The sequence below is a fragment of the Triticum dicoccoides genome, chromosome 3A (assembly GCF_002162155.2).
Source record: "Triticum dicoccoides isolate Atlit2015 ecotype Zavitan chromosome 3A, WEW_v2.0, whole genome shotgun sequence".
In the NCBI taxonomy this organism is placed as follows: Eukaryota; Viridiplantae; Streptophyta; class Magnoliopsida; order Poales; family Poaceae; genus Triticum; species Triticum dicoccoides.
Window position 1 is genome coordinate 295,502,862 of NC_041384.1, and position 18,291 is coordinate 295,521,152.

Below are 18,291 nucleotides of genomic sequence, written 5' to 3' on the forward strand. Positions count from 1 at the left end.
CCGGGGAGGAGGAAGGAGAAACCATGAGGGGAGGGGAGGGGAGGAGAGGAGGGAGGAGGAGGTCGCTGGAGAGGAGGAGCAGGTCGCCAGAGAGGAGGAGGAGGAGGTCGCCGGAGAGGAGGAGGGTAGTATGGTGGAGGAGAGAAGGGAAGATGGAGTGGAGGAGAGGAGGAGATGGAGTGGAGGAGAGGTGGAGTGGAGGAGAAGAATGAAGAGGTAAGGAGGAGAGGACCACGCCCAGCCATATATACGGCATAGTAATGGCGCACCATGGGCAGGTGCGCCATTATTAACTATTTTTTTTGACTTATTTTGAATTTTGAAGGCGGGAAGATAGTAATGGAGCACCATGGGCAGGTGCGCCATTAGTAAGTTTGAATTTTTCTGAATTTTTTTGCCTCTCCAGATCTTAAAAGCCCCGTATCTTTTTTTCTGGTAGGTTTTTGAGGATTTTGAAAATGTTTAACGGGGTTCCCCCGTTAAATTCATATGTAACTTTTCGAGTAGAGGATTTTTCATACAAAAAAAGTTTTCATCCGAGTTCGTACGCAAAAGTTATGCCCATTTTACAAATTCTCGAGAGATTTCGCAAATAAAGTCGAAATTCATATTTGTATATTTTCACAACAACTAGACCACATATCACATGGGAAACTTATTTTCTTTTATTTTTTTTGACATTTCCATCATTTTTTAAACTAAAAAGGCGGTCCACAAGGGGGGGTGCATTCGGTGGAAGTGGTGGCCAAGTTACTAATGGCGCACCGTGGGATGGTGCGCCATTACTAGTTCAACTAGTAATGGCGCACCACTCCCACGGTGCGCCATTAGTAGTTTTGAAAAAATTAAAAGAAAATTACTAATGGCGCACCGTGGATGTGGTGCGCCATTAGTATTTGCACACTAATGGCGCACCAACACATGGTGCGCCATTAGTATTTCATAATGGCGCACCACATGTACAGTGCGCCATTAGTGTCCATATTGGCTATAGCTGTTTTTGTAGTAGTGTCTCGTTCTTTTGAAGTATTTGTTGGATCGAGTGGTAAACTTAAGTCTGATGGTGGTCTGGTACTTTTGCTCTATTTTTCTGCATGCTATTTCCTCATATATGTTAATGCATGCATGCTGAATTACATCAGTCACCATATGTCATCATGCATTTCAAATTCTTCATATTATATATCAAATGCATGTATGAATTACAAGATATAGGGGGAGATATCCATGATTGTACTCCACAATGTGCATTTGCTATTGAAAGCAAATTCCTCAGATATTCACATCTTCACGGGGAGTTCTTCTATATTTTGCAATCAAATTCCTCAATATCAGTATTTACACTTCATATGTTTATCAGTGTTGAAAACGTAACCAATATTGTCATCAGTCACCAAAAGGGGTAGATTGTAAGTGCATCTAGTGCCCCTTAGTGATTTTGGTGTATTGAAGACTTATAGGTTAAGGGACTGATGTGTTTGTGAGTGTAGGCATGTCTATAAATATGAAGACTTTGGCTTTTTGAAGACTGTGAAAGTGAAGAAATTTGTGTGACTGTGAAGACTTGATATTCATGCGAGGAATATGAAGCATGAAGACTTTTGTTTTCGTAGTTTCATTTTCTCTTTCTTGAGTCATAGGAAACACTATACTGTTAAAGGGGGTCGTGGTAAAACTAAGGAAAAGTTTCCAAGTGATGCTCATCTCAAAATCCTGCACCTACCAATCCTTTGGAGTGAAGTCATTGGAAATGTCATACAGTTGTGCCAATTTCTTCAGTGACAGAGACGAAGATCTTCTGGTCTCTAAGGAATTTGTTCTTACTGAGGAGTTAGGAATTCACCAATGCGGATTGCCTACAAGTGAGGAACATGATAGCTATCGGTGTCAAAACCAATAGATCTCGGGTAGCGGGTCCCGAACTGTGCGTCTAAGGATCGATGATAACTGGAGACAAGGGACATGATGTTCACCCTGGTTCGGGCCACCTTGATGGAGGTAATACCCTACGTCCTGCTTGATTTCCTTTGATAAGTATAGGGGTTACAAGAGTTGATCTACCACAAGATCGTAATGGCTAAACCCTAATTGTCTAGCATGTATGATTATGATTTTGATCGCCTCTACGGACTAAACCCTCCGGTTTATATAGACACCAGAGGACACTAGGGTTTGTACAGAGTCAGTTTATAGAGAAAGGAATCTTCGTATCCGCAAGCTAAAATTGCCTTCCACGCCCAGGAGAGTCCCATCCGGACATGAGGGAAGGCCTTCTATCTTGAATCTTCACGGCCCATCTGTCCGGCCCATGTCACGTAGCCCGAACACCCGAGGACCCCATAATCCAGGACTCCCTTAGTAGCCCCTGAACCAGTCTTCAATGACGATGTGTTCGGCGCGCAGATTGTCTTCGACATTGCAAGGCGGGTTCCTCCTCCGAATACTTCAAAGTAGTTGATCGTCAGTATTATATCCGGCTCTATACAATAGTCATATCTCTGAATCACAAGGGCAGAACATGAATAAGTCCTGTTCTCCGATGATTTTATAGGTGAGACGTTATGTCCGGCCATTTTATTATTTCAAACCAGTTTTTGGCCTCCCGTTTCACGGTTCGAGATGCAACCACCGACGACACGTCTTGTCAAAACAGAGATCATGCCCCCTTATTATGGGATTGTCATCAATACGGGTTTGGGAAACCCAACCGTGTCGTTTCGCACGACCCCCTGGAAATAGGCAAGCTTTAAGGCTCATGGGGGACGGATGATATTCACTGCCTTTATAAGGAGATAAGATTCCCCATTTTTACGCCACGCCTCCCCCTTCCCCAGTCCATTTGCCCTTAAGCTCCAGCGCTCAAGAGCGATTCGCCTCCACCAGTTTCCTCCCCCACTGCCGCGGATAACACCGAGATGTCGTCCCAGAGGACCCTTCGAGAACAGGGAGAGGTGCCGGAGGCTGCCAAGAACATGGGGGAACCGACCCTCATTGAAACTGTAGATGGGGGCCATGTCCAGTTTGGCCCCCAACCAAGTGTCATTCCAGAAACCCACACGGTTCCAGAGACAGAGGAGCAACCCTCTTCGCGACAAGGGGTGCGCCTACAACACCGGCGTCCTCTGCCAATGGGGAGGCACCTGACACTCTAGTGAGAGCGCTTCAGAGAACCACCATTGTAGAAGAACATTGTACCCTTATGGGTATGGTGATTGAAAAGGTTCAGTCCGCGAAAAGAGGACTGAGCGAAGCCTTCACTAGACTTTTAAGAGACTTTGAGGTATGTGCTTTACAATATCTTTTAATTTTATAAAAATAAGGCTTGTGTATAGATAGCAGCCCCTGAGACACTGTTCGGTGTTCGGAAAGAAAACCGAACAGAGGATCTAATAACTCATGTAGGAGACTAACACACATATCTGTTTAAACAAGCAGGCTATGAAGCAGGCGTCAGCTGCCCATGTCGCTGAAGCGTACGAGCTAAGGCGGAAGGCAGATGAAAAGCAAGGTAAGCAATATCGAAGCACACCTTGAAACGATGCCAGCTATCATGTAGTATCTCAATGAGTTTCATAATTATGTTTGCAGCTGACATGTCTGAGGTCGAGGCCCTCAAGAGTGCTTTGTTTGATGCCAGGAAGGAGGCAGAGGAGGAGCGAGCATCCCGCCTTAAGCATGAATCACGATTGGAGGAAGTCCAGCAGGAGCTCAAGGATGCCATAGGCAAATGCGAGTCCTTAGAGCACAAGAGTTCGGAGCAAAACTTTGAACTTGCCGAGGCGCTCACAAGTGCACAAGAAGCTCGGGCCGAAGCCCAAAGTGTTGTTCGGGAGATCCAAGAGCCAAGGCAAATTGCGGCGGGAAAGGCCTTTAACAAGCAGTGCATATTTGTGAAGAAAAGGTATATCTTTCTAACCCGGATTTGGAGTTCTCCAGGAGTGTTTGTGGACCTGCCCCAGAGTGTTGCTGATGCCACAGAGTTCTTCCGGGCCGAAGAGGGGAGCTCAACGGAGAAGTTGTTCTTGTCGCAGTACCTTGCGCAAGAGCATCATGTGCCCCTCAGCGATCAGCTGAAGCAATGGACCCAACTGCATAGGGTGGCTGAATTGGCCATGAGGGATCTGGTAATCCGATTTTGGCCCGTCGAACCCATGCCTAGTAGGTACTTCGGTCTCATCAAGCAGCTGGTCAGCGCCTACCCTCGGCTTAATGCCGTGAAGCGGTCGGCCTGTATTGAAGGTGCACGGATGGCCTTCGCCCGCGTCAAGGTGCAATGGGCGAAGATGGATGTTGTCAAGCATGCAACTGAGGGACCGCCCGCTGGGAAAGAGCATCGCACGCCAGAGCGGTACTTTGATGATGTCCTGAAAGGATCCCGCATTGTAGAGGGCCAATGTTCGAAGGACATCATTTTTGAAGGATATCATGAGACAAGGCTTATGTATTATATATTGCTTATACAAATATCTCCTCCTGTGCGGCTGTTTATGATATCTAAGAGTTGGCTAGTCGTCGGCTGCAGCCCCCACGTAGGTAATACGGGGGTGTTCGAGATAACACTTAGAACACACTTGACCCATCGTACTGGTCCGTGAAGGAGGTGTTAGTGCGGCGAACCAGGGAATCAGACTATACGGCTTTATCGCCCTCACTTAGCCATAGGAGTATTATAATGGGATTGTGGACGCAGCCCCTATTACTGTTCGATTATCTGAACTCGGGTGTTGTGAATGCTCGGTCGGGTGAAGGCCGGCCTATCGCATAATACGGAAGAAGTCGCTAAAGATTTATACTTATTCACCGAATAGCTGACCAGCTCTCGCCACATCATGACAGTCAGTTTTCGGCTTTCTCTACTGAGGTGTTTGTCAAGGTGAACCAGAAACACAATCGCAGTAGTTCTCCCTTTACTACCCTAGCCGATCAGAATGAACGTAAGGTAGCAAGCACAGGAGCCGGGCAACCCAACTATTGACCAAAGACATAATTCGGAGCCAGTGCATATAATGCTATATTCGGGACGCCGAATTGCACTTGTGAAAGTGTTCAGACTTTGTTTAATATTTAAAAGATGTACGCGGCTTAATAATGCCCCTGGCGATTTAGGTCATACCAAGGTGTAGATGACAATCGGACAAAAATAGGGAAACATATGTTGAGAGATATGCCAACGCCACATAGGTTTGGGCAAAAAATAGTTTCCATAGTAGTCTGATTGATACGTCAAAACGTATTGATGCAAATAGTGCAATAAGCAACAAGGCTATTTTGCATGCCGAACACAAAGGGAAGCCGTGCATGCGTCCTGAAAGCAGATGGGGTGATCTTTAAGGATCCTTTAGGTACTCTGGCATGCGTCTATGCTGCTTTTCTCCTTGGTATATTGTCCTTCGAGAGGATCATCGTCCGGTGTTTTCATAATAGGCCACGGAAAGAGGCCTTGCCGTTGAAAGGGTGATGTGGTTTGAGGGAACCTGAAAGAAAGATAAAATAAAAAATGAAGAAGAGGAACATGAGTTTCCAGGTAGGGTCTGACCGTATTGCAGGCATTGTCCTTATTGTGCCTCCATCCTTTCCCATGGTATTTTTAGTGCGTAATTATGCGTGTGTGGCACGTATACCACAATTCAGTAGGGGATGAGATGGAGGCCGAATTGCTAATCGAGCTCTTGACGAGCTGGACTGTCGTACAATGTGGTAGTCCGGACTCGTTTGACAGTGTCCGAGGACTTGGCCACCGACGTAATAGTTGGCTTAATGAGGCCATCCTGTACTCACGCTGCCAGGGCCATGGTATGCTTCTCAGTGTGGAGGGAGCGTTCCATGTTTCCATTCACTGCTATGACTCCGCGTGGTCCAGGCTTCTTGAGTTTGAGATAGGCATAGTGCGGGACTGCGTTGAAGCGAGTGAATGCTACCTCTTGAGCATGCGTTGGTTTTCCCTTGAAGAGGAAAGGGTGATGCAACAAAGTAGCGTAAGTATTACCCTCACTTTTTGAGAACCAAGGTATCAATCCAGTAGGAGACTACACGCAAGTCGCCTAGTACATGCACAAACAAACAAGAACCTCACAACCAACACGATAAAGTGGTTGTCAATCCCTTCATGGTCACTTATGAAAGTGAGAACTGATAAAGATAATAAGATAAATATTTTTGGTATTTTTGTTGTATAGATTGGAAAGTAAAGATTGCAAAATAAAATAAATAGTAAACTAGAATTGTAGACCGGAAACTTATATGGTGTAAAGTAGACCCATGGGCCATAGGTTTCACTACTAGCATCTCTCAACATAGCATATACTACGGTGGGTGAAGAAATTACTGTCGAGCAATTGATAGAAAATCTTATAGTTATGAGAATATCTAGGCATGATCATGAACATAGGCATCACATCCGTGTCAAGTAAACCAAACCGATTCTGCATCTACTACTATTACTCCGCACATCAACCGCTATTCAGCATGCGTCTAGAGTATTAAGTTCACAAGAACATAGTAACGCATTAGGCAAGATGACATGATGTAGAGTGATAAACTCAAGATATATGATATAAACCCCATCTTTTTATCCTCGATGGCAACAATACAATACGTATCGGTTCCCTTTCTGTCACTGGGATCGAGCACCGCAAGATTGAACCCAAAGCTAAGCACGTGTCCCATTGCAAGAAAGATCAATCTAGTAGGCCAAACCAAACTGATAATTCGAAGAGACTTGCAAAGATATCAAATCATGCATATAAGAATTCAAAGAAGAATCAAATATTGTTCATAGATAATCTTGATCATAAACCCACAATTCATCGAATCTTGAAAAACACAGCAAAAAAGTATTACATCGAATAGATCTCCATGAACATCGAGGAGAACTTTGTATTGAGATCCAAAGAGAGAGAATAAGCCATCTAGCTAATAACTATGGACCCAAAGGTCTGTGTTAAACTACTCACACATCATCGGAGAGGCTATGGTGTTGATGTAGAAGCCCTCCATGAACGAATCCCCCTCCGATAGATCGCCGAAAAAGGTCCCCAGATGGGATCTCACGGGTAGAGAAGGTTGCGGTGGTGGAAAAGTGTTTTTGTGGCTCCCTTGGACATTTTCAGGGTATAAGAGTATATATAGGTGAAAGAAGTAGGTCAATGGAGCTACGAGGGGCCCATGAGGGTGGGGGGCGCGCCTACCCCCCTGGGCGCGCCGCCCTACCTCGTGGCCGCCTTGTTGCTTCCTTGACATCCACTCCAAGTCTCCTAGATTGTGTTTCTTCCCAACAAGATCCACGAAGGTTTCGTTTTGTTTGGATTTTGTTTGATATTCCTTTTTAGTGAAACACTGAAATAGGCAAAAGACAACAATTTGCACTGGTCTTCGGTTAATAGGTTAGTCCTAAAAATAATATAAAAGTGCATAATAAAGCCCGTTAAACATCCAAAACAGATAATATAATAGCATGGAACTATCACAAATTATAGATACGTTGGAGACGTATCAGCGAACACGGTTCGTCCGAGTAGTGCGTGGTAGCCACTGCAGAAGGGGACGATATCGAAGATCAATTCCTCGTTGCGGAAGTTGTCCGGCGATCCGAAGACCACTTCCAATGTGATTGAGCCCGTGTAGCGGGCCTCTACACCGGGTATCACTCCTTTAAAGGTAGTTTTAGTGGGCTTGATTCTTGATGGATCAATACCCATCTTGCGGACGGTGTCCTGATAGAGCAGGTTAAGGCTGCTGCTGCTATCCATGAGGACTCGCGTAAGGTGGAACCCATCAATTATTGGATCGAGGACTAATTTGGCCGACCCTCCGTGACGGATACTGGTCGGATGGTCCCAGCGATCAAAGGTGATCGGATATGCCGACCATGGGTTGAATTTTGGGGTGACTGGCTCTATCGCATAGACGTCCCTGAGCGCGCGCTTGCGCTCCTTCTTGGGGATATGGGTGATGTATATCATGTTCACCGTTTTGACTTCGGGGGGAAATTTCTTCTGACCCCCTATTTTCGGTGCACGAGGCTCCTCGTCATAATCCTCATTGGGCGACCCTTTCTCCTTATATTTGGCATTTAACTTGCTGGCATGTTTGAAGACCCAACAACTTCTATTGGTATGGTTGGCAGGCTTATCCGGAGTGCCGTGGATATGGAAGGGTCGATCAAGTGTTCGTTCATGGCTTGATGAACCGTCTTTGTTTCGTTTGAATGGCTTCTTTCGTTGCGCAGATTTGGAGCCACCGAATCCGGCATTTATTGTCGTATTCTTTGTATCATCATTGTTGCTTCGACGCTTATGTTTGTTGCGTAGAGGCCTTCCGTTGCCATTTCGGGCTTCGGAAGTGCCGGGGTCGCTGGTACTGTTACTGCTACGGGCTAGCCAGCTATCCTCGCGCACGTAGTAGCGGGTCATTAGTGCTGTAAGGGCTGCCATGGACTTCATCTTTTGTTGGCCGAGGTGTCGGGCGAGCCATTCGTCGCCGATGCCGTGTTTGAAGGCCACTAGGGTTAAGGCATCCGGTCAATCGATAGTCTGGTTCTTTTTAATTAGGAACCTGGTCCAGAATTTCCTCGCCGACTTTCCGGGCTGTTGGAATATATGACTGAGGTCATCGGCATCCGGAGGCTGGACATAAGTGCCTTTGAAGTTGTCTCTAAAGGCATCTTCCAAGTCTTCCCAAATTCAAATAGAGTTTTTTGGGAGGTTGTTTAACCAGTGCCTAGCTGGCCCTTTAAACTTAAGGGGCAAGTATTTGATGGCGTGTAGATCATAACCGCGAGCCATGTGAATGTGGAGAAGAAAATCTTCAATCCATACTGCGGGATCTGTTGTGCCGTCGTATGCTTCGATGTTCACGGGTTTAAACCCTTCGAGGAACTCGTGCTCCATTACCTCGTCGGTGAAGCATATGGGGTGTGCGGTGCCTCTGTATCGGGCCATGTCACGACGCAGTTCGGATGGAGTCTGTATGCGGTTTTTAGCTCGGGGTTGGTTATGCCTATCGCACCAGGCTCGATAGCCCTCCTCTAGCGCCGGAGCACGCCCCTGCGATCCGTAGATTGACCTGGTGCGCCGGGCTCGGTAATGTCCTGTCGTCCTGGCGGTCTAGGTCTCGTTGCACCGGAATGAAAACCTTTGGCTGATTCCTCAGGACTCCGCGTCTACGCTTGCCTCCTTAGCACCAAAGAGGAAACTGGTACACTTTGCTCGCTGGCGCCCTCCTGGCCTTGGTCATCATGGCTAACGTTATCTGAACCTCGTGAGGTGAGACTGATATGACTCCGTCGTATCTATAATTTTGGGTTGTTCCATTCCAATATTCTACAACTTTCATATACTTTTAGCAAGCTATTTAAGCAAATTTAAACAAACAGCATTTTAAACATTTAAAACACAGATGAAAGTTGCATATTATTAAACTAGATGAAAAACTAAGCAAGTTTCATATACAAAGTTTTTACATATGATGTACGGTTGTTGAGTTTTAATATGCATGGAGTTTAGGGACTTTTCTATAAAACTGCACTCTCTGAAATATTAGGAAAAACCTCCTGAACTGAAAAAAACATAACGGGCCGGAAACTGAACTGGCCCAACAGGCACAAAGGGCTGGAGGGGGGTGCTGCTCACCCATGGGCCTATTGGGCTGGCGGATCTGGGCTGGGGCGTGGTCAACGCTCAACAAGCGTGGCTGTGCCCGTTCGATCGAAGCAAGGCCATGGCCGCACTGGTTCGTTGTTGCCAGCGAGGTAGATGGCCGGCGCGGGCTCGCGGGCATGGGGGAAGGCACGACTCCGGCTAGCAGGGGCCGGAGACGGCACGACGGAGTGGCTTGCGGAGGCGCTGGGGACTCCGGGACGGCGCGACAGCGGATCCGGGTGAGGAACTGCGCAGGGAAGGAAGGCTGGCCGCGGGTCCATGGCGCGGGGCAAGCGAGGATCTTGTCGAGGCTTCGGCAGCGACGTTCGAAGGGGAAGCATGGGAACTTGGCGCCACAGAACTCTCCAGTGAAGCAGCAGCGGTAGCAGGGCCAGGCGGGAGCTTGGGTTGGCGAAGGCGGAGCCTCTCTGGCAAGGCGCGAGCGAGGTGGCGGAGATGGCGGTGAGCCGTGCAGGAGGTGGCGCGGCGAGCTGCGGCTCCGGCGGCCGGCGAGCTTCTGCGCTGGAGCCCCCTGTAAGAGCAAACAGAGGGAGTGAGATGTGAGGGAGGGGGAAGAAGAATGGAAGGAAGGAGAAGAGATGGGCGCGAGGCACTCATCTCCGGTACGGCGGCGCCCCAAACAGTGGCGGTGGCGCTCGTTCTGGTTGGAACAGGAGCTGGGTTCAGCTGGGGGTCTCGGGCGTGAGGATGAGGTGGATCAAGAGGAGTGGCTGGTTGGGTCGGTGGAGAGATTGGGGGAGATGCTGGCTGTCGGGGGAAACTGATCCACGAACACCTATGGGGCCGACGGACCGGGCCCCTTTCGGTTCGGTGGGGGCGGAGATAGCATGAAGAGCGGATCGAGGCGAAGCACACGAGCAGTTTACCCAGCTTCGGAGCTCTCCGGAGAGATAACACTCCTACGGCTGCTTGTCTGGTTGTATTATCTTGTGTTCTTGCTCTCGAGAGAGAGCGTTGGCGCCAAGGTCTTGGACGTACTGCATGAAGGTGCGGCTCGTGAATTGCGTGCCATTGTCGGTGATGATCCTGTTAGGGATCCCGAAACGGCAAACAATTGACCTGAAGAACTTGACTGCTGACTGTGCTATCACCTTCCTCACTGGCAGCACTTCCGACCACTTTGTGAACTTGTCGACTACAACGTACAAGTACTCAAAGCTCCCGACAGCTCGGGGGAAGGGGCCGAGGATATTGAGCCCCCAGACCGAAAATGGTCAGGATAAAGGGATCGTCTTGAGAGCTTGAGCTGGCTGGTGTATCTGTTTGGAGTGGAACTGGCACGCTTCACACTTTGTTACTTGTGAAGTTGCATCCTGGAGGGCTGTCGGCCAAAAGAAACCTTGCCGGAAAGCTTTGCCGGCAAGTGCTCTTGCGCCAATGTGGTGGCCACATATGCCTCCATGTATCTCTGCCAACAGCTTTTGTCCATCTTCCCGGCGAATACACTTCAATTTCACACCGTTGAGTCTTCTTCTGTACAGTATGCTATCGACAAACTGGTACATACTTGACTGCTGGGCTACTCTTTCCGCTTCTTCTTGCTCTTCGGGAAGTTCTCCTGTCTGAAGGAAATGGACAATTTGTTGTGCCCATGCTGGAGCTCGTGGCTCGACAACAAGGACTAAAGGCACATCTGTTGCTGCGGGAACATCCGCTTCCACGGCAAGGACTTGCGGCCCTGCCGGAGCTTCATGTTCCCCGGCAAGCTTGCCGGAGCAAAACTTGTTGGGAGCGTCTGCTTCAACGGAACAAACCATAAGTCTTGCCGGAGCAGACTGCCCCTCAGCAACCTTGGTGTTGATCTTGGGGACTTTCTTGGCGGCGGCTTCGGGGAGCTCTGCCGGAAAGTAGTCACTAGAAATCGACTTCCTCTTCTTGCTTTGTCCAGTTGATGGTGTTACGGATGGTTGAGTCAACTTGAGCACAAAGATCCCTGGTTCCACAGGTAACTTTAGTGCGGCGCACTTTGACAGGCCATCAGCAATGTCATTCTGAGCTCTTGGGATATGCTCCATTTGTAGGCCGTCAAAGTGCTCTTCTAGCTTCCTCACTTCATCAACATATGCTTCCATCAATGGACTCTGGTATTTCTTGTTCACTTGTCGGACGACGAGCTGTGAGTCACCCCTAACAATGAGCTTCTTGATCCCAAGGTCTGCTGCGATTCTGAGACCGGCAAGCAATCCTTCATACTCTGCAGTATTGTTGGTTGCTTGCTCCTTGGGAAAGTGCATCTGGACTACGTACTTGAGGTGCTCTCCGGTGGGTGCGACAAGCAGCACACCCGCGCCGGCGCCTTGCAGCGAGAAGGCACCATCAAAGTGCATCAGCCACTCTTTGCTTGCCTCTTTGACGGGGATGCTCGTCTCTGGAATTTCTTCATCTGGTGTTGGCGTCCATTCTGCTATGAACTCTGCCAATGCCCTGCTTTGGATAGTTGAAGTGCTCTCAAACTTGAGGCCAAAGCTTGACAGTTCCAGCACCCACTCGACAATCCTGCCTGTTGCTTCTGAATTTTGCAGTATCCTCTTCAGCGGAAAGCGAGTGACGACTGTGATCTCATGTGCTTGGAAGTAATGGCGCAGCTTTCTTGAGGCCATGAGGAGGCCGAAAAGCAACTTCTGCACTCCAGAGTACCTTGATCTAGCCCCCTGCAAAAGAGAACTGACAAAGTAAACTGGGCGCTGCACCATTCTCTTCGGCATTTTATCATGCTCCTGTGCAGATCCATCTTTTTCGGGACCAGAGCTTGTCGGCGAAGCCCCCTGCTTGTCGCTGGATGCATCTGCCATGGTTGTTGGCTCGTCATTCGCCTCCCTCTCCGCCACTAACGCAGCACTAACCACTTGATTGGTCGCCGCTATATACAGCAGCAACTTCTCTTGTGGCTTAGGTGCGACAAGTGTTGGAGTGGAGGACAGGTATCTCTTCATGTCCTGCAGCGCAGCCTCCGCCTCCGGAGTCCATTTCATTGGACCTGCCTTTTTCAGAATTTTGAAAAATGGCAGGGCGCACTCAGCAGATCTAGAGATAAACCTGCTGAGAGCAGCCACGCAACCGGCAAGCCTTCGTACATCCTTGACGCGCTTTGGTGCTTCGATCTGCTCAATGGCCTTGATCTTGTCGAGATTGGCTTCAATTCCCCGCTGAGACACGAAGAACCCGAGAAGCTTGCCGGAAGGGACTCCAAACACGCACTTCTCGGGGTTAAGCTTGAGGTTGATCTTGCGCAGATTTGCAAATATCTCATCTAAATCTTGAATCAGGGTCGCCCTGTTCTTGCTCTTGACCACTATGTCATCCATGTAGGCTTCCACATTTCTGTGCATCTGCGGCTCAAAAGCATGGTGGACTACCCTTGCGAATGTTGAACCGGCATTCTTCAAACCGAAAGGCATCCGTACAAAGCAGTACGTGCCACACGGGGTGATAAATGCGGTTTTCTCTTCATCTTCTTCTGCCATGATGATCTGATGGTATCCTGAGTATGCATCAAGAAATGAAAGCAAATCACATCCGGCTGTGGAGTCAACAATCTGGTCAATACGCGGCAAGGAAAATGGGTCTTTGGGACAAGCTTTATTAACATCAGTGAAGTCAATACAAAGTCTCCATTTCCCATTAGCCTTGCGCACAACAACAGGATTGGCCAACCACGTGGGATGGAGCACTCCTCTGACAAGGCCTGCTGCTTCCAACTTCTTGATTTCTTCTGCGATGAATTCTTGGCGCTCCACTGCCTGCTTCCTGACTCTCTGCTTGACGGGCCGCGCATGAGGACAGACAGCAAGGTGGTGCTCAATTACTTTCCTGGGAACACCGGGGATATCAGACGGTTGCCATGCAAACACGTCGACATTCACCCGCAGGAAAGCAACGAGCGCGCTTTCCTATTTGGGGTCAAGAGTGGCGCTGATGGTGAAGGTACCACCAGCGCCATCCTCCTTGGCGGACACCTTCTTGGTCTCAGGTGGAGCTGCCATTGCCTTCTTACACTTGCCGGTGGAGCTCGATGGTGCGTCCTCGATGGTAGCGCAGCACTCCGAAGAGGTGCGCTTGCCGGAGTGGGCATCAGAGCTCTTGCCGGACTTGGTCTTCTTCTTCCCCCCGGGAGCTTCAGTGGCAAGTGTCTTGCATTCTGCTGCGGCTGTTGCTTCCCGGTAGATCTTGTCGGCACAGATAAGAGCATCCTTCTTGTCGCCAGGGACAGAGATGACACTTATCGGGCCTGGCATTTTCAGTACGTTGTACGCATAGTGAGAGGCTGCCATGAACTTGGCGAGTGCCGGTCGGCCAAGGATTCCATTGTAAGGTAATCGAAAGTCGGCAACGTCAAACATGACCCTCTCAGTCCTGAAGTTCAGTTCGCTGCCAAATGTTACCGGCAACGTGATCTTTCCCTTCGTCTTGCTCCTTCCCGGGTTAATTCCTTGAAATGTACCGGTCTCTTCGAGCTCGTTGTCAGGGATCTGGAGTTTCTGAAGCACCGCGGAGGAGATCAGGTTCAAGCCGGCCCCGCCGTCAACTAGCATCTTAGTGACCTTGAGGTTGCGGATTGTTGGTGAAACCAGCATCGGCAAGCACCCGACCGCAGTTATGCGATCAGGATGGTCCTCAATGTCAAAGATGATAGGCGTGCCGGACCATTTCAGAGGCTTGCGTGACTCGACGGGTGGTTCTGCTGCATTAACTTCCCGCACCCACTGCTTTAGCTGGCGGTGCGAGGCATGCAGAGAAGCACCACCGTCAATGCACAGGACCTCTGTGGCTTTCTGGAACTCCTGCTCATCAGTCTCCTCATCATCCGTGTCTTCATCATCGTCGTCATCTTCATCCTTGTCGCGGCCGCGAGGAGGTCTGTCTCCTTGCCGCTGCTTGGCCTTGCCGCGGCGTCCTCCTCGGCCGGGACGTTTCTTGCCGGATCCCCCAGCACCTTCCTGGGCCTTCTCCTTGTCGCGCCGCTCGTATTCAGCTTTCTGTTGCTCAACAAGCTGTTCGACTTTCTTACAGTTCTGGAGATCATGGCCCTTGGTGCGGTGGATCTTGCAATACTGCTTGTTGGTGACGTCCTGCTTGTCGGCGACCGCCACCTCCACGGCAACCTCCTTGCCGGAGTCACCAGCTTTGGCTTCCTTGGCGCCACCACCATTGTCGGACTACTCAACAACTAGCACTTCTTTGCCTTTCCTCTTTCTGTTGTTCCGCCGCCGGTTTTTTCTTGCCGGGGCAGCATCTTCACTGTCAGTTCCTCCCGCTCCTATATTTTCTCCGGGGAGTCTCCTCCCTTCCTCAGCACGTGCACACTTGTCGGCCAGTGCATATAACTCATTGACGTCCCTGATCTTGCACATCACCATTTCCTCCCGCATCCTGCGGTTTCGCACGTTCTGATGGAACGCGCTGATCACCGCGGCGGGGTGGACGTCTGGGATGTTGTGCTGCACACTGCTGAATCTCTAAATGTACTTGCGCAGGGGCTCTCCTTCCTTCTAGGCGAGCAGATGAAGATCACTCTCCTGGCCATGAGGCTTGTGTCCGCCTGTGAAGGCGCCGACAAACTGATGGCACAGATCAGCCCAAGAGGATATGGAGTTGTCCGGCAAGTGCATGAGCCAGGATCTAACATTGGGCTTGAGCACCAGTGGGAAGTAGTTGGCAAGGATCTTGTCATCTCATCCCCCGGCAGCCTGCACCGCAATGGTGTAGATGCTGAGGAACTCCGACGGATGCGTCTTGCCGTCGTACTTCTCCGGTACGTCTGGCTTGAAGTTCTTTGTGCTGGGCCACTGGACTTGCTGCAGCTCACGAGTGAACGCAGGGAAACCTACCGCGTACGGTAGATCGCCTGGTTCCCCTGGCGCATGCATGTCAACAGAGGGCCCAGCACGCTTGTCGGATTGACGTCGCGCTTCTCTTCGGTGCTCGATGCGGGTTCGAGCGTCTTCTTGTTGTCGATCATGAAGAACTTGGCACTGATCGCGACGAGCTCGTGGATCCGAAGATGCGGTGGAGTCGTTGTCGAGGTGGATCCAGCGAGTCGGCGATCTTGGCCTTCGGGGTGGTGATTGCATGGTAGTTGCACCTCCACCCGTTTCGTGACCACCAGCTCGCGCCCGGCAACCCTGCCGCGGCGGCGACGCGCTCGGCTGCCGCGGAGTGTCGCCATTGGCGTAGCCGATGAGACTCTGAATGGTGGCCCTCCATTCGTCGATCTTGTCCAATGTCGGAGGGTAATCTAAGAGAAGTTGAGCTCGCACCAAAGCTTCTGCTGGAGTGGTGGGTGGCAGTGGCGGACGGCGCGAGGAGCGGGATGTGCTCGAACTTCTAACTATGTTAGGAGTAGTATCCCGTCCAGGCGACCGTGCCCCGCTCGCGCCAGCATGCTAGCGTGCATGCTGGTCTTGAGCGCCCCGAGATCCACCAGCTTGGTCTTGGCCTATCATGCATATGGCACTGCTAGTGCCATGACGCTGTTGATCTTGCGCCTCCTAAGAGTGGCGTGGAACATGTACAGCCGCCGAGGTTTGTGCAGCCTTGTTCTTGGACCTGGCGGCATCATGAGGTTCCTCGTCGACGTCCATTCTTCCGCCGGCGTCCATTCCACCACCCGTTTGCTCCAACGGTGGCGGAAGTGACGTGGACGGAGCGGCTGCCGCCGAAGTCTTCTTCTTCGGTGGCATGTGATGAAGGGAATGAAGATCTAGCTCATGTGAACGCCGGATCAGGTTCACACAATCTCGACGCCCCCCTACCTGGCGCGCCAAAGATGTCGGGGGAAACTGATCCACGAACACCTATGGGGCCGACGGACCGGGCCCCTTTCGGTTCGGTGGGGGCGGAGATAGCATGAAGAGCGGATCGAGGCGAAGCACACGAGCAGTTTACCCAGCTTCGGAGCTCTCCGGAGAGATAACACTCCTACGGCTGCTTGTCTGGTTGTATTATCTTGTGTTCTTGCTCTCGAGAGAGAGCGTGGTGTTTTCTGGGCTACGAATGAATCGAAGCGAACTGTCCGAACCCCCTCTACGTTGCGCATGGGCCTCCTTTTATACGCTAAAGGGATCACCGATAGGTGGCAACGCAGAAGAGGGTACAAATGTAAAAAGTGAGGTGGTTGGTACAGTTGCTTGTACAGTGTACCCTACCTAACCCTGATGGCAGGGGACAAGGGCATTAAATGCCCGTCTGAGTCGCCCAAACAGTGCAGAAAAGGACTGTTAGGGGCGCCACCGTTTGCCATGATGGCGATCTCGTCAGCTTCGCTGGCTGCACAGCCTCCCGCCACGCGTGCCTGGAGAGGCCCTCAGGACGACACGTTGGTGGATGTGCTGGAGCGTGGGCACAGAGTGGCCGCCTGCCGTGGCGAGCGCCTTGCCGCTGCTGTTATCTTGTCGGCTCCGGAAGGTTGTCGCTCACCGGGCCTCGAGGTACCTGGGCTGGTCTTCTCGGCAAGCTCCTCTTGCCGGGGCCTTGTTGCCTTGCCGGAGCGCGTGGCGCATCGCGGCAAGTTCCTTGGCGTGCCTTGGTTGGCCTTCCCGGCAAGCTCCTCTTGCCGGGGCCTTGTCTCCTGAGCTTAAATACTTTGTTCTTGAATGGCTCCAAGGGGACCATGGAGGATCTTGGAGTTCGCCCGGCAAGCCTTGCCGCGAGGTGCTGCAACTGCCCGTGCACAAGTTCGGGGTTCTAGGGTACCCCTATTCTAGTACACCGACACTGGCGGCGGGGATTGGATAGGGAGGATCCCTAGAAAATAGGGGTTTTGTCCAGATTTAGACTAGGGACTATATATAAGGAAAAAGGGAGAGTTTAGGGGCTAATCCGACCCTCCAATTAAAATCGAGCGGTCGAGAAAAATACACTATGAAGTCCAATTAACAAAACGGAGACGTTTTGTAGATGTTTGGGGATGATCCGGACACAACGGTGACGATTGCCCGGATCGGGTCCGGGACAACTTTCGGACGCGCGCGATGGGGGGCTGCGGGCTGACGAGAGAGGTTAGGTTGGACCTGGCGGTAGGTAGTGAGCTGTGTAGACGGTCTCGAGCTGAGAGAAGAGAAGAGAGGGAGGCCCGGCGGCTGTTTCCGGAGACCGAAAACGGCCGACGTTAGACCGGCTATACTGCCGCTATAGTTTAACGGTTGGGCTATCAAACGAACTCCGAATGCGATGAAACTTGGCAGGCGACCTACTAACACTAAAACAACACCACATGCCAACTTTCACCTCAATCCGAGAACATTTTCCAGCCACTTATAAAATAATATTTTTGGAGGTGCCGCGGGCGCGTGCAAGTGTGTCTGGGCTCAGAATGGATAACGGACGGAACTGGGGAACCCAGACGGATGCATGTTTTGAAAACATGATGATGCAATGCACATGATGACATGACAAGTGCAACATGCAAGCAAATGACATGGCAATGACGACAAATAACGGGGAGACAACTGGCACATTGGTATCGGGGCGTTACAGCTACAATTGATCCCCTATACTTGTGGGTTATCAGAGACTTGCATAGAAATCTCTGCTCATCGGGAGCCAGCCTGAGGAGGCTGCTCCTTGTGGAGGTCTTGGTGTCGTCTGCCTCCTGAGGCTTGGCCCCTCACGAGGGTCTTGGGTTGTTGATGCT